The sequence below is a fragment of the Primulina eburnea genome, chromosome 9 (genome assembly GCF_022965805.1).
Source record: "Primulina eburnea isolate SZY01 chromosome 9, ASM2296580v1, whole genome shotgun sequence".
NCBI classification, from domain to species: Eukaryota; Viridiplantae; Streptophyta; class Magnoliopsida; order Lamiales; family Gesneriaceae; genus Primulina; species Primulina eburnea.
Genome location: NC_133109.1, coordinates 27431438 through 27449167, shown reverse-complemented (window position 1 = coordinate 27449167; position 17730 = coordinate 27431438). Strand labels below are relative to the sequence as shown.

The window sequence follows — 17730 nt, the reverse complement described above, 5'->3', positions numbered from 1 at the left end:
GACAAAGACGAGCTTTGATAGAAATATTTTTTCCTCAAAATTCTCTTCATATAGAAGAGCAATAATATGTTTCTTACGATTCCAAAAGGCATCTGGAAGATCATTAAATATTTCTAATGAAAATTTATTATAAATAAAATTAATATTTTCTTGTAATTTAAGATTTTGTAATTTATCATCTATAATTAGAAGTTTAACTTCTTCTTTTGAAGAACTAATCTGAAAAAAATTTCTATCAATATTTTTTTGTAATTTGTTTAAGATTCTATGAACAAATTAGTTATAAACTGAAAAGAAATAAGTTCCTATAATATTTGTTTTGTCAACATGAATTAAATGATGAATTCGATAAATAAAAAAAAGTTTAAATATAAGTTGGTTAGAAATAGCTAATAAAAAACTGATTAAAATACAATTTAAATTAAATTCGATTCATACAAGATTCTTAATAATATAATAATAATAAAAGTCATAAACTTTAAATTAAATTTCTATATTTTTATTAATTTCTATTATTTTTTATTACATTACAATACATATAACAGCCAAGTGTCCCGATTAAACTTGTTTTCTCTTCTTCCCCCACAGGGTTTATCCTAGAAACCCTAGCCCCACTCGATGCATCTAGATGCAAAGTCCTAAAATCTGCTAATTCCTTGGAATATGACGAAGATTTACGGTACGGGGGTGTACGATTTCCGGCGCCACCGGGTGGCGGAGTACCCGGAGTCTGTGGACGCCTCGCAGCCGCACGAGTCCAACAAGGGATCCAACTTGTCTGGTTCCATTACTTTCAGTGAGATTCAAAGGGACCGTTTAACCAAAATAGCGGCTGCCAATTGGGCGGTAAACGCGGACTCAGGCCTGAAGAAGCCCTTCAGCGAAGAGCTTGTCAAAGAAATTTACTATTCCGAGTTAAAAGTCAAAGGTAATTTGACTCGGTACAGTTCATGTGCGGTTTATTGCTGGCTGTTTCTCATGCAGAGGCGTTAATACCCCGAGTGTTGTTGGTTATTTTTTTTTGGTGGCTTCGTGTTTTTGGAATGTGAATTTGGCATTTATTCTGCCTTTTGTGACAAATTACGTCGCAGCATAAAAAAGTGACGTGCATTATCACGATGAAGATTACTTTTTGGGATAACAAAATTTACCGTTTGTAAAAGGGTGCTAGACTAGTATATTATTATGATCATTTTAGCCACGGATGGCTGTAACGTTTTCATTTGGATGCAGTTTGATATGAGATAGCTGCTGAAATATGATATGTTTTGTTTCATGTGTTTCTGTCACTGCTTCAAATACTCTACTTTGTTAAATGACTATTTAGTTTACTCTCTTTTTGTTTTCTTATATATTATAAAGCACCATGTGTGCTTTTTTTTGAGGAAATAGATTAGGTGAAGCAAAAACTAATTGCGAGACACGGAAATTCTTAGAGCAAATACTACTGAGAAGAACCGTAGAATGTGGTTTCTACTTCTTTTGGTTGTTTTGCAATTTTAAATGGATAAAAGGAAGTGTTGAGTGTGATCCCAACTTGTAAAGTATTGGATGAGAATTTGCAATTACCAGTGTTCCATAAAATACATTTTCTTTAAACGTTTGATTTCTTCTTCTTTCGTTTGCGTTTTCAAACATATTTTGTGGCCTTTTAAAAGAAATGTCGTTCAATAATTTGTTGACACATTTCTCATTTCCAGAGCCCAAAATCTAGGCCTCCTCTGCTGAAACTGTACAATTGAAATATGTTGAACTTCTAACATATTTCACTGTACCCTGGGGTAGTGCCGTAGTGTTGTGCCATTTTTATGGATGTTTTAACTTTTAAATATAAATTATCAATTTTCCTGTAATCCGATACTCATGCCTGTGCATTGACTAGCCATAGTTATTGTGTTGTTATATAATGATTATAACATTAATTATTTTTTGAACTTAGGCGGTAGAATTCCAGTACCACTGCAGAGAGTTATGATATTAGAAGTGAGTCAATACTTGGAGAATTATCTGTGGCCAAACTTTGATCCTGAGACTGCTTCTTTTGAGCATGTGATGTCAATGATACTTATGGTCAATGAGAAGGTACATATATAGGGATTTCTCTGTTGATACATCTTCTTGGTCAACCATTTGTACAATCACTGAACATTTTTTGCAGACACGTCCTGGATGTAAAACAATTTTCACAACGAGTTGTGTTTACACGATTCCATTTTAAGAAATAGTTGTTAAATATTATTTTTGCTAGCAGTACATAGGTGAACTTTATTAATGTCCATAGTGAGATGGACATTTACTTTGATAACGGGAATACAGGAGTTAATTTGGAAGAACGTGGCATCTCCGGCAGAAGCACTAGGCGGTGTTTTGGTTGAACTGCAAGTATTGGGTATAATGTATTCACTTGTCCAGATAATTTTTTTCCCTTACTTTTTTTCTGGAGCGGGGAATGAGTCTCGACTCTCGAATAAGGTTCTATTTGGCTGCGGGATTATAATTTCATTTCTGGCATACGCCTTTTAACTCTGACCTGCATTAGGCCAAGATGAGATTCTTATGCTTGCAACTTGTAAGAAGGAAAACATGCCTTGTCCATGATCCTTGGTTAGGAAGGACTTGAACATTTTACACTTTAAACTTGCAGTTTCGAGAAAATATGGCTGCTTGGATATGCTTCTATAATAGCAAGGAAATGTTTAAAGCATTCATTGAGAGGGTACTTCGGTTGAAAGAGGTATGCTGCACTTATAACTTAAAATAAAAATGTTTTCTTTTCCTGATTTTTCATTCATTATACCATTATTTTCAGAGTGATAGTATGTTGGTTGATCTTTTAATTTTGTATTTTTTTACTTTTTTCGTCTACATCCAATGAAAATCTAGTTCCGTCAATATCTTATACCATGTAAGTGCTGTGAATCTACATGATAGTTATAATCTATAGATTCTTTGTGATTTTTGCGTATGATGCACCGACTAGGAGAAAACGTTGGAGAAGGTTTTATCTGCTTTAGAATATATGTTTATTCAGTCTATTAGCCAATAAAATCCTACAAAACAAGTTGGAAATTGGAATAGTGGTTTTTGAAATGAGAGGCAGGAGTATATACAATGAGTAGGTTGAACAATTGGTCTGAGAAAGACATGGATTTGCAGAGAAAGGCACACTTTTTCTGTCCAACACCTAAAACCTCTCTCCAGATACTAGTCTAGCCTTTTCTAAGTAAGTAACAATGACACTTTTTCTCCTCTTCAGCAATAGGGGCTATGATGTAAGGATGATAATCAGAAGACCTATTAGAGAAAAACCCACCCCTTCTAATCATCCTCCCAAAACCGTCACCCACTGTCCAATTAACATGATTTTTGAATATGTTGTGTAAAACTCTAATTGCTTTCCGTGAACATGTAAAAGACATTCTTTGGAAATCCCCAGCCTTCAATTCCGCAAAAGTCACCATATATTTTGATGGCTGTAATCCTATGTCAAACGAGTCCTCGTGTGAGGATAAACTCTACAGCCATTCGCAAAGTAGCGCTTTCCATGAACATGTAAAAGACATTATTGAATTTGTTGTGTAAAACTCTAATTGCTTTTCATGAACACGTAAAAGACATTTTTTGGGCATCCCCGGCCTTCAATCCTGCCAAATTCACCTATATTTTCATGGCTATAATCCAATGCCCAAACGAGTTCTCGTCTGAGGGTAAACTCTACAGCCATAAACAAAGCAGCGCTTTAGTGCAAGCATGGAAATTCGTGATAGCCAAATCTTAATTCTCCTTGTTTTTTTTTGCTTTGCAAACTTCTCTCCCATTAACCATATTACTGGATTTTGACTCATCTTAGCTTCTCCAAAGAATATTTTCCGTAAAAATTTCTGTTTTAACTACCACACTACAAGGCATCTGAACATGGATCTTCAATTCATCCTCAAACCAACTAACAGTATTAGTTGCAAAACATCATCGAAATATCACATTTTGCTTAAATAGTTTATGAATGAGCCTACGTGTGGTCAAAATGCGCATGTTTTTTTGTTACTTTTTATCTGTTGTACTATTGGACCAGTAGTTTTGAGTGCATGACTTCCAAAATCTGCTGCATTATGGAGAAATTCCTGTAATTGCACCTTCATCATAAAAGTTACTTATCTTGAGGTATAAAGATGCCTTTACCGGTGGTGTTGATTGTTGAAGCTGCATTGTTAGATAGAATAACTTGGTATTTGCGTTATTGAATCTGCATTGTTAGACATGATAACTTGGTATTTGCGTTAATTTCTTTTTTGGATAGGAAACATATATTTATTTAATTATAAGAGTCCATTACAAAGGAAGCGGACGAGCTTTCCGCAAAATAAAAGATAGTACAACAATCAAATTAAAACGATACAAACTTTCATTCCCTAACCACATCTGAAATAGCTAGATGACCTAGTTCTTTGATATTCCTTGTTGACTGCGCCACCCTGAATTTCAGTAGTTCCCAAACTTTGTCCGAGCTAGACTAGTCATTGAAAATTCTGTTGTTTCTCTCGAGCCATAATGTCCAGAATGTGAAATGAACGACCGTATACCAGAAGTTATTCACGATAGCCCCCTTTCGAAATCCCGGATCTATGATAAACATATCTTTGGCCCTCCTCGGAAAAATCCAAAAGAATCTCAACTCTTGCATCACCTTAAAAGTAATTGCGTTATTGAAGCTGCATCTTTTATAAGCTTTCCTTACCCTCTGTTGGTATCTTTTCTTCTGAAAACGTAGTTTGCCATTGGAACTACCAGCTTTTTCTTAACCGACTCTTTTTCATGTTTTTTAGTTGCCAACTCTGGTATCTGCTTCCTTTTCTTTTACTTTTGTGGTCATGAGTCTTTGCGGCCATCATACTGTAGCTGTGTTCGCCTTAATTCCCTAAATTTGGTATGTGAACAAAGAGGCAGTCATTGTAAATGCATTTCTTAATATAAATCTGAAACCTGCAGTGTTTTGCTTCCTGATCAGGTAGAAAAATAGTTAATATGCTGATGTATGCTTGCAGGGAAGAGTCCTAACTGTTGCAGAGAAGACAAATTATCTACTTTTTATGATAAATGCCTTTCAGGTATTGTGTTCTTTGATATTTTCTTTCCTTCCAAAATCTGCGTTGCAATTCACTTCCTGTTATTTTCTGAACTTGATTTCGTGCTAATAAGTGAAGTCCTGTTTGAAATGACTTCTTTTCTAATTGTTTCTCACAATTAATTTTTGTTTGATTCTTGAATTTTGGATGTTTTAGTAAATATTCTGAGTCGAAATTTATGGTGTTTTTTAATTGAATTTGCGGCTGAGCATCATGAATCGTTTATTTACTCACTTTAAAAGGGGCTGCCTTTTATTTTTTTCTTTTGTTATATTGCTGTTTTATACCTTACTATGCTTTAAACTACCTGTTCACCATCTTGACTATAAACATATTTTGAGCGTCTAAACAAATCTCATATTGCTGTCTCTTATGTTAACCTCAAGGGATGTGTGTAGTATTTAACATTTATCTTTGACCACAATATTACTTGGAACTAAATTTTTCATTATTTCAGAGAAACATGCTATTATTATAATTATATTATACACTTATACACTCTAAAATATACAATGATTGAATTTTAAAATGATTTTGTCTAACTATTTCAGACATGATTTGGCATCCACAGTAAAAATATAATTTCCCAAAATGAAACCAATATACATTATATTTTCCCAGAACATTCTCCCAAAATATCTTCCGAAAGTCTTATCCCAAACTCCTAAAACAAGATCAAACATTGAGATTATATTTCTTGTAAAATGAAAATAATTCTAATGCTTGCCATTTTCTGTTGCATAACGTTGATAGAGTCTTGAAGATGAAATTGTTAGTGAAAAGATTATGAGATTAGCGAGTCTTGAGTGCTGGCATAGCCTTTCATATGGCCGTTTTCAGGTATGCTCTGTTATATTGTTTTGACTGACTTGGGAAAATGAGTCACATAAGATTTCCAACTTATTTAATAAATTCAATGATATTTTATAATTTTATCATGTGTTCTGCTTGTCTGTGTTTCAATGGGCAATAGATGGAACTTTGTCTTAATGAATCTTTAATCAAGAAATGGAGAAGAATTGCAAAGCGGACAAAGGATGCAGCTAAACGAGGGGAACCTTTTGATCCCACAACAATGGTAGAAGCAAGATTCTTGCGTAACCTCATTGAGGAGTTTCTAGAAGTATGCCTTGCTCTGTATCTTTTGTGATCTTTGATTGAATATTCAACATACAAGTAATGCAATTGTCTCTTCTGTCAACTTGATTGTCAGGTACTTGATTCTGAGGTTTTTCCTACTAAACAGCGAAATGACAAGGATAACGAGCTGGTTGATATAACTGGGATGAATGAAGGGGATGGCGCCAGTATTTTATATTGTGAGAGGTTTATGGAGTTCCTTATTGATCTGTTGAGCCAACTACCAACTAGGAGGTACTGTTTCACAGCGGAATGTTTCTATCATATAAGTTTCCCCCTTCATCAAGCTTGATAGAAATGATTGTGCTGATCTTAATTTAATAGCCACCTGTATTTTCTCCAGTTGGATTGGATGAGTGGACTAAATCAAATAATTGTTTTGAAAACTCCATATCATTTGGAAAAGAGAATGTAAGATAATGAATAAAAACCTTGGTACACTCATCGGTCAATTTCAGAATACATTCAATTTGCTAGTTCGGGTCATGTGAAGTGAAAAATGGTGTATGGATATTCTTTGCTTCTCATCCCAACTATGTTTCGTTTGAATCCTATACTAGCCAAGATATGACTACTGTTAGAGACTAAAACTATTAAATATCAGCACCTTGTGTACAACTAATTTTTATGGTGATGAAGGGGTAAGTTTTCTTGGGTTTTATCTAATGTTCGAGTTACACTTCCCTTCCCCTGGATATATTTTTTTATAAATCACCTCTTCAACAGCTTACGCATCACATGAGGCGATTGTTGACACAATATTAAACCCAAAATTCATTTCTCCAACCCAAAGTGGCTTTGTTGATGGAGATTAATCTCTGACAACAATCTTTTGGCCAAAGAGCTTATTCACAAAATCAACTATACAGTCTGTGGTACCTTTCATCCACCGACCTCCTTAATCTTTGACCATCATCGTTTGTTTTCTTTCTAGTGTTCCGGCGTCGTCCATCGGCCGGCGGCGCCTGCCTTTTCTCTCTTTTTAAGAGTTATCGTTTTTTCCCTTCCTCTTCATTCCCGTCTTCCTCTGTTTTTGTTTCTGGTCTCTCTAGCTTAATACTTTCGCACTTCAGTTTAGCCCCTAGCCTCCTTCCTTCCACTCTTACATCATCCTAAACCCTCTCCGCCTTAGACTCTCACCTTTTTATTTCCTGTCGCGTATCATCATGTTTCGACCGTTTGAGAGCTTGCACGGAAGAAAGGTAAGTGACGAAAGTGTGTTTATCGAACACAAAATATTCAAGATGCGTCTGGGCTTTCGGGGTAACTCCATTTGGTGGGAAGAACGAACCAGGAAGAAAAGCTATATGGTGGATTTCGACCGCAACGAGGCGCGATGGCTAAGCCAAAGATTTCACGATTTGGGCAAATCTCAGTCACCAGCATCGGTTTTTCTCCGGTACAGGGGAGGTAATGCATTTCTCACGTTGCAAAAATTTGTTAACAGACGGGGAAGTTTCATCGAGGTCTCCAAATTCACATCACACGGTAGGAAGCAGAATACAATTGTGCCTAGCGGATATGATTCAAGGGGATGGCAGAAGATAGCTATGACATTGGGTAAACTAGTGGCAGGAAGTTTACAGAGAACTGAACCAAAGGTACAATTCGTTTCAAAGCCAATGAGAGTCAGGGACTTTCCTCAAGACGATACACAAAGTACAAAGGTCAGTAACGTCCACAAGCTGCCAGAATCGAAAGTACCGGCGCTAAATTGGTTAGAAGCAATTGTCATCACAAAAAACAAGGTGAATATCTCTTGGGACAACATTCAGAATGTCATTCAGAAATCAATCAACAAGCAAGTCAAGGTTTTCCCATTCCAAGCTAATAAGGCAGTGTGGTGGCCCTCAAATTCGGAAGACTTTGATTACTTCACCAAATTGAGAAGGGGTTTTTTTGAACATGGGATCGGTTTGGATTTTGACGCATGGAGACCGGAAATAAATACAGAAGAAAGGATCTTCAGTTGCTGTGATAGCTGGATTCTAATTCACGGGTTGCCTTGGAACTGCTGGACTCCGGAAAACTTCAAAATAATAGGGGAAGCCTGCGGGGGACTGCTGGATATCAACGAAGATACAAGACTTTTCCGTAATCTGGGAGCTGCAAAGATTAAGGTTAAAGGAAAAGAGGGAGGGTTCATTAGGGATAGATTGAGCATCCGGTTGGAAGGGAAGGATAGAGAGATCCAAATTCAAGTGGAAACTTACGATCCGGGGGCTTATGAGCGTTACCAAAGACAAACTTATGCACAGGTTGTGGTAAATGGTAAGAGGACTTTGGCGGGATGGGGGAATAACAACATCCTGCAGTGGAATGCAAGAGGCAAGGGACCTATGAGATCTTCTCCAAAAGACAGCAAACAGCCGGCGGATTTAGGAAATCACTCAACCAACTCTGGTACAAACATGAATCAGCATCATCATGAGGTATTGGTGCAGGATAGTCTGGAGACAAATCGATCTACCGGCCTGAAGGATAACAACAGCTTCAAAGGGGTCTTCAATGATAAAGTAGCAGCAAGTAAGGCGAGCAAAGCGATTAAAATATTGACAAACATTATTCCTAAGGCTACTGAAGAATTCAGAAAATCACCGATCCAGTCGATGACGATTGATAGCATTGCGGATGATCATAATGGGGAAAGCAAGGGTAACATCAACACTTTATTTTCTCCGTTTGGGAAAGTGTATTACAGGAAAAACTTCAAAAGGAATCATGAGCGGGAATTGGGCCACGAAGATGAGAGGATCGACAACTCAGCTTATGGATTAGGTGTCGAGAGTGAGTATGAGGGGCTGTACGATTCTGATGATGGAGCAGCAATGAAGATTATTGACTCTTCAGATGATTTGCTGGATAATGAAGTAGACTCAGAAGTTGATGCCACTGAAGGAATGATGCTGTCAGATGATTCCACGGCATGCAAAGATAAAGAAGCTTCAATCAAGGATTTGTTCTTAACACCAGAGAAAAAGGAGGATTGCGCTGCGCCTAAGCCACCTGACAAACGCAATTCTGATGTGGGACAGGTACTAACCAATTTAACTTCTTCTTTTTTTAATCACTCTGCCAAAATCCATTCTCTTCTTTCTGCGTCTTTGGTATTGGGATTGTCTAGTGGCCATTTAGGAGGTGAGGGGAAGGAATTAGTTGAATTGCCGGGTCAGGATCCAGAAGTGAACAGTGGGCGTGATTTGGAAAGTGATGGGAGTGCTAATAAGGACGTGCGGTTTGTTTTGGAGGAAGGAAAGTTTGATGATAAGGGACAACCAAATGCCGGGCTGATGAGAAGAAAACAGAATAAATTGAATTGTGGAAGTACCCTCGGTTCAGGTTATTCATCAAGGGGTAAGGAGGTTATTTTATGAAGATACTCACTTGGAATATTAGGGGAGGAGGGGACTCGAAAAAAAAGGAAATGGTGCGCAGGATAATACAGAAAGAAAGGCCTGACATCGTGGTGATTCAAGAAACAAAGAAAGAAAAAATTGATAGGCGTTTTGTGGCTAGTTTGTGGAAGTTTAGATTTGTTGATTGGGTCTTTCTACCTTCGGAAGGCCGTTCGGGGGGTATTTTAGTGATGTGGGATCCGAGGGTCGTCGAGGTCGATGAAAATTTGATAGGGGATTTCTCCGTTACTATTCGGATATTGGTTAATGAGACAACCAGCTGTTGGTTCTCGGCGATCTATGGTCCAGTGAAACCAAGAGAGGGAGAGATTTTGGGATGAGTTGGCTGGATTGAGTATTATTTGTGAGGACAACTGATGTTTGGGGGGAGATTTCAATGTGGTGAGGAATACGGGAGAGAAAATGAACAGCTCCTCAAATACGAGTATGCGTTGCTTTGACAAACTGATTGGGGAACTGGGTTTGCATGAACCGCGCCTTCTCAATGCAAAATATACATGGTCCAATTTCAGAGCCACACCGATATGCTGCCGCTTGGACAGATTTTTGTTCAGCAGTGGGTGGAGAGATCTATTTCCTAATTTCAGACAATCCGTGCTCCCAAGAATCACTTCGGATCACTTCCCGTTGAAACTTGATACTACTAAATCGAAATGGGGGCCAATTCCTTTCAGATTTGAAAACGTCTGGCTGGCACACCCCAATATCAAAAACCTAGTGCAGGTTTGGTGGAACGAGGGTGTTTACCAAGGGTGGGAAGGATACAAATTCATGACTAAGCTGAAAAAGTTGAAAGGTGATTTCAGATTATGGAATAGAGAAGTCTTCGGTAACTTGGATTTCAGTTTGGGAGAGTTGACTGCTAGGATTAAGTCTTTGGATGAGCTAGAAGGAAATGGGAGATGGTCTGAAGATCTTAGGATACAGAGAAGAAATCTTCGTTGTGAGCTTGAAAAAATGACTTTTAAAAAATATCAGATGGAGAGCCAAAAAGCAAAGCTAAGATGGTTGAAGGATGGAGACCAAAATTCAAAATTTTTCCACTCAATGCTTACTAACAGAAGAAATAAATCCGTAATAGATAGGTTGGAATTGGATGATGGGTCTGTGATCGTGGATGAAAAAAAGATTGAGGAGCATATTGTCAATTACTTTAAACATCTTTATAGACGATCAGAGGGGTTCGAGGGAGGTTTGGAAGGATTGGAATGGAGCCCTTTGGATAACAACCAATCACGTAGACTGGAGGACTCTTTCTCGGAAACTGAAATAAAAACAGCAGTGTTCGAATGTGACGGGATTAAATCCCCGGGTCCGGACGGTTTCACCTTAGCCTTCTTTCAAAACAATTGGGAATTGATCAAGGGGGATCTGTTGAGATTTTTTGCAGAGTTCTTTGAGGGAGGTGTGGTAAATGGTGTTACAAATGAAACATATATTTGTTTAATACCGAAGAAGCATGAATCGTTTAGGGTGAAAGACTTTCGCCCAATTAGCCTGATAACCAGTTTGTATAAGATTTTGGCAAAAGTTTTAACAAACAGATTAAAGAAAGTCATGACGAGTACGATCGCCGAGAACCAATGCGCATTTTTAAAAGGGAGACAGATTTTGGATTGTTGCCTTGTAGCCAACGAGGTGGTGGAGGAATGCCGAAAAAGAAAGCAGAAAGGATGGGTTTTAAAGGTAGATTTGGAAAAAGCGTATGATAACGTCGATTGGCAATTCTTAGACTTTGTGCTACAAAAGAAGGGTTTCGGAGAAAGATGGAGGAAGTGGATTCGTGGGTGTGTGTCCAATGTCTCTTTCTCGATCTTTATTAATGGGAGACCGAGGGGGAAGATAAAAGGGGAAAGAGGAATCCGTCAGGGAGATCCATTGTCACCATTTCTGTTTAACTTGGTTGTGGATGTCTTGGGGAGGATGGTTGATCATGCTAAGAATTTGAATGAGGTGAGAGGTCTAGTGGTGGGTAAAGGTAAAATTGAGATATCACATATTCAATTCGCGGATGATACGCTTTTCATGGTTCAAACAAGGACGCAAGTGATAGCACTAGTGGAATTGATCAAATCATTTGGGAAAAATTCTGGACTCAAGATAAATTTTCAAAAAAGTGTTATCTTGGGGATTAATTGCTCAAAAGAGGAAATAGGCGATATGGCGCAACTTATTGGATGCAAACCGGATGTTTGGCCGATCTTGTATCTAGGATTACCTCTGGGAGGTAAGCCTTCATCATTTGAGTTTTGGGAACCCGTTATATCCAAGATGTCCAAAAAATTGTCGAATTGGAAGAAATCGTTTTTGTCAAAAGGAGGCCGTCTTACTCTCATAAAATCGGTTCTTTGTGCAATGCCTTCCTATTACATGTCCTTGTTTAGGGTTCCAAAAAAGGTTACTGTAATTCTGGAAAAAATAATGCGTGACTTCCTTTGGGACGGTTTGGACGGGGATAAACATTGTCATCTTGTGAGTTGGGAGAAGATTTGCAAACCCAAGGAAAGAGGAGGATTGGGATTGGGAAGTATCGTTTTGAGGAATAGAGCATTGCTTGGTAAGTGGTGGTGGAGAAGTTCAAAGGAGAAGGGCAATTTGTGGATCAAAGTAATAACAAGCATTTACGGTCACCAAGATAATGGGTGGGATTTGGGATTGGCCAAAAGTGGTACTTTTAGAAGCCCATGGAAATTCATTTCTCGTACTTTCCCGGCAATTCAGCTAATGTGGGGCACGGTTTTGAGGGGGGGTAATTACATTCGATTTTGGGAGGACGAGTGGGGGGGTGCGGGTGGTCCTTTCAAAGTTCGTTTCCCCTCTTTGTATAGAATTTGTTCTGTCTCAAACAAACCTATTAAGAATTTCTTAGAGATCACCACTCATCAGGGTGGTCGTGATTATAGGTGGGATGTGCGGTTTAGGAGGAATTTAAATGACGCAGAGTTGGAGGAGTTTGTAATTCTTGCGGGTGTGTTAGATACGGTTATGGTTAGGTTAGATGTGGAGGATTACAGGGTTTGGTTGGGGGAATCCTCGGGTTTGTTTACTGTCAAATCCTTTTATGAGTCTTTCTTTCCTATTCAAGCATTTCCTATTTTTCCTTGTTACGATCGTATTTGGAAGGTTCCTGTCCCACAAAAGGTGCAAATGTTCTCGTGGTTAGTGGTGTTGGGTAAATTACCTTCGGCGGATTTGTTGCAAAGAAGATGGAAGACATGTGCCTTGAGTCCTAACTGGTGCACCTTATGCCAATGCGACGAAGAAACCCAGGATCATATATTACTACATTGTCAGTACTCAAGGAAATTATGGTCGTTGGTTATGCAAGAAATGAGTTTTCAATGGGTGCATCCACAGAGGGCGGCAGATTTATTCATTAGCGATCCAGGTTTCTCTAAGGGTCGCAGGGCTAGAATTTTATGGTTGGTCATGATTCATTTCTTATTCTGGAGCATTTGGCTAGAGAGGAACAAAAGGATCTTTAACGACACGAAGGAAGACGTCAGTGCCGTTTGGGAGAGTATCAAATTCAAAGTGGCGACTACAATCACAAGGATTAATGATTTTCAACATTTAGCGATTTCAGACGTCGTTAGGGATTGGAATTTTGTAATGAAGTGAATTTCTTTAGTGTTCGGAAGTTTTTATTCTCGCGGATTTCTCATCCGCTTTTTTTGTAATAAAAAATTATCTAATAATAAATGTTTCTTATCAAAAAAAAAAATATTAAACCCAATCATCAGTGAAAGTCCTAAATTTGAGTCTCACATCCAGCCATTGATAAAAATGAGTCTAACCTACTCAGTTTTTAAAATATGGTCCCGTGCATGTCGCAGGCATGTTAGAAACCATAAATGTTGAATTTCTCACCTCTCTGACTGTTGAATCTTTTGGAGGTGGTGGTGGTAGTTCATTAAATCTTGGGCAAGATGGTTCCAATTCACTTTTTGAGATTTGATTGATGATGATTCTTCATTAATGCACATTGAACTGAGAAAGAATCATTAGTGAAATTCATAATTTTTTTTTTTTTTTTTTTTTTGATGAGAAACTAAATATTATTAATAAGAGAAGTTTTACAATTAATGCGGATGAGTAGTCCGCAATACGATTAAGAACACTACATAATAGACACTAATCCAGTACGATCATGCCCATACATACTTCCAATCCCTAATTAAATCAGAAATAGATAAATGCTGAAATTCTTTAAGAGCTACTGTCCAGCCGGCGACTCTGAATCTAATCTTTTCCCAGACTGCCTCTGTGTCATCGGTGCTGTCTTGAAAAATTCTTTTGTTTCTCTCCAACCAAATGGACCATAGCGTGCAGTGTATGACCAATGGTAGGAATCTCGCCAATCTTCTGTTTGAATTATTTCCCAGCTCCATGCTGATTATTTCTGCGCTTTCCTTGGAGCCACCCACTGAAATCCCAGCTCTATCAAGACTTTTGTCCAAATATCTCTAGCAAAAGAACAATGCACGAGCAAGTGATCTTGATCTTCTTCTTGTCTTTGACATAAGGCACACCACTGAGGGCACAACGTACATAGGGGCCACCTTCTCTGAATGGAATCACATGTGGGGAGTCTCCCCAAAGCAACAATCCACGCGAAAACCCGGACTTTATGAGGGATCGGTACTTTCCAGATTCTTGAAAAGTATTGAAAGTAAGGAAATGAAGAAATAGGAAAGAAAGAGTTGTAAAAAGAGCGAACTGAGAACACGCCCGTGTGATCACCCACCCAAACTCTAAAATCCCCCACACCCCTCTCGAGTCTAACCGAATCTAGAACCCCTAAAAGGTTAGTGTACTCACCCACTTCGACCTCATTCAACTCTCTCCTAAACCGAATGTCCCAATGAAAGCTCTGATTTGGTCCCTCCGAATGCGACACAAAAAAGGTGTTAACAGGTTTATTTTGACTAGTGCAAATCCTATACAGTGAAGGAAAACTCTCTGAAAATGACTCTCCCCCCTCCCAAACATCTTCCCAGAATCGAACGATATTACCTTCTCTTAAAACCCCCCCTACCAAAGGAAGAAAAGTCGGGTAAGATCGAGAGATAAATTTCCACGGGCTTCTGAAAGTTGTGTTTCTTGCCAACCCCACATCCCACCCATTCTCTTGAGTACCATAGATGCTTGTAATCACTTTCTTCCATAATGCATCCCCTTCCACCGATCCTCGCCACCACCATTTCCCCAACAAAGCTCGATTTCTTAACCCTATATTTCCCACACCCAATCCACCCCTGTCCTTAGGCATAGTAACCTGTTTCCAGCCGACAATATGGCAATGCTGATCCCCATCTGCACCATCCCACAAAAAATCCCTCATCAACTTTTCCATCACCTTTTCGACCCTTCTTGGGACTTTAAATAAGGACATGTAATATGAAGGCAACGCACTCAACACTGACTGTATCAAAACCAATCTTCCACCTCTCGAAAGGAAGGCTTTTTTCCATGAAGCCAACTTCCTTGCCATTTTCGACAATACCGGTTCCCAAAATTCCATCTTCGAAGGATCACCACCCAATGGAACCCCTAGGTACCTTATCGGCAAAGTGTCTCTATTACATCCAATCTCATGTGCCAAGGCAACAACCTCATCATCCGGATAGTTAATTCCCATAACCGTGCTTTTTTCCAAATTAATTTTCAACCCTGAATGAAGGCCGAATTGATTTAGTATATCCACTAATGCGAGTACATGCATCTTCGACTGGACCATAAATAATGTGTCATCCGCAAATTGAATATGTGAAATCTCCACTTTCCTTCTCCCAACTTCTAGTCCTTTTACCTCGTTCAAGCCCTTGGCCTTGTCAACCATTCTTCCCAAGACGTCGACCACTAAATTAAACAAGAAGGGGGATAGTGGATCCCCCTGACGAAGCCCTCGCTCTCCCTTGAATTTTCCCCTTGGCCTTCCATTAATAAACACCGAGAAAGACACACTCGAAATACATCCCATAATCCATCTCCTCCATTTTTCCCCAAACCCTTTCCTGTTCAAAACATATTCCAGAAATCTCCAATCCACATTGTCATACGCTTTTTCCAAGTCAACTTTGAGAATCCATCCTTTCTTATGCTTCCTACGATAGTCCTCCACCACCTCGTTTGCAATTATACAACAATCCAGAATCTGCCTCCCCTTGATAAACGCACACTGTGTGTCCTTGACGGTTTTTTCCAAGACTTTCTTCAATCTGTTAGTCAACACTTTCGACACAATCTTGTACAAGCTAGTGGTTAGACTAATTGGCCTGTAATCCTTTACCCTTATGGAGTCCTGTTTCTTAGGAATTTCGTTTGTGATCCCATTCACCACCCCTCCTTCATGAAATTCCTCAAACACTCTTATCAAGTCTGCCTTAACTGTTTCCCAATTATGTTGGAAGAAAGCTAATGTGAACCCATCGGGGCCCGGCGCTTTCTCACCGTCACAGTCAAACACCGCTCTCCTAATCTCTTCCTCCGTAAAAACAGCTTCCAACTCCTCGGCCTCCATTGTCTCTATGGGACACCATTCCACTCCTTCGATCTCCCCTACCCCATCCCCTCCGATCTTCTGTAAAGATTCTTATAAAAGCCAAGTATATGTTCCTCAATCTGTCTCTCCCCAGTGATCATAGTTCCATCCTCCAGCATTAATTTTTCTATCGTGGTCCTGTTCCTTCTATTAGTCAAAAGGGAGTGGAAAAATTTCGAATTTTGATCCCCTTCCTTCAACCATTTAATTTTCGATTTCTGTCGATCCATGCGAAATTTCATAAGGGATACCATCTGTAGTTGACATCTCAATATTTTCCTTTCCTCGTGCAAGACCGCCGACCACTCTCCCTCGGACTCTAACTCATCCATCTGCTTTATCCTTGAAGTCAACTCGCTCAACCTAATACCCACATCTCCAAAAACTTGTCGATTCCATTTTGATGCCTCATTTAATGGTTGGAAAAAAAATTAATTATGACGGGTTTGAAAATGATGCCTGGAGTGCTGGTTTATGTATTATTTATTCGATTCCCAGTTGTTTTGATATAAAATCCTTTAGTTGCATGGAAATAGAAGAACAATTACTATACTCTTAATTATTTATGAGATATGTTGCATTGGATATTGAATGTCCTTCCTATGTTAATTTACTCTGATGAGTTAGCTTCATTACTATTCACAGGACTGTATTGACGTGTCACAGGTTAATTTAACCATTCTACTGTGTTGTTATGTTTATATATTGGGGAATGATGTTTAATATCTTAAAAGTAGGTGATATCTGGTCTGAGTTCTCCTTATGGCTCTTGTAGGTCAGTGTGGGATATGATCAGCAAATGATATCAGATGTGTTATTTTCATTTGTTTTATGTGCGGGGTACACATTAAAAGTGTGAAAATAAACACTCTTTGTTAATTAATTAGCAGTCTCAGGCAAACGGTTTCTTTTCAACCATCTAAATGATGCTTTCTTGAGGGTTAAATGGCGGGAACTTGGCTTTTATCAAATGATTTTTTGTTGTCTATAGTCAAGCTTGGCACATAATATTCCATTGTGGTCATACATTGAGCTTGGATAGTCTGGAACTTAAAGACTAATAGATACCCATCATTTTGTGCTTCCTTGAAATTGATTTTCTGTTGACTAGATCAATGGCTAGCCCATGATAAATTGTTGGATGTATTAATTTGCTGACTTGCCTCGATGTCATGAATGCTCTTCAATATTTTATACCGAATTTGTGGCAGTTTTATGAGAAGCATGTAAATTTTTGTGGCAGTTTTTCATAATGATAATAATTTTGTACATTAATATCTTATTCCATCCACAAATCATCTCAATGACAAACTTACGACAATATGTTTAGCTTTTGTTTGTGAGAATGTAAATGTTGCAACACTGTTTTGATACCATTTTGTAATATTTACCCTGTTCTATTGAAATTTCCTGTACTACATGATATCTTGCAATTTTGGGACTCCTGACATTAGCTATATATTGCTCTTTACTCTATTACACTCCATTTTCAACATGGTGTTACTAT

The 17730-nt window shown here is 38.5% G+C and overlaps 1 pseudogene; it reads left to right on the top strand.

Moving 5' to 3' along the window:
• Positions 1 to 553: 553 nt before the first annotated feature.
• LOC140841419 (uncharacterized) overlaps positions 554 to 17730 on the top strand; it is a 34117-nt pseudogene continuing 16940 nt past the window's right edge.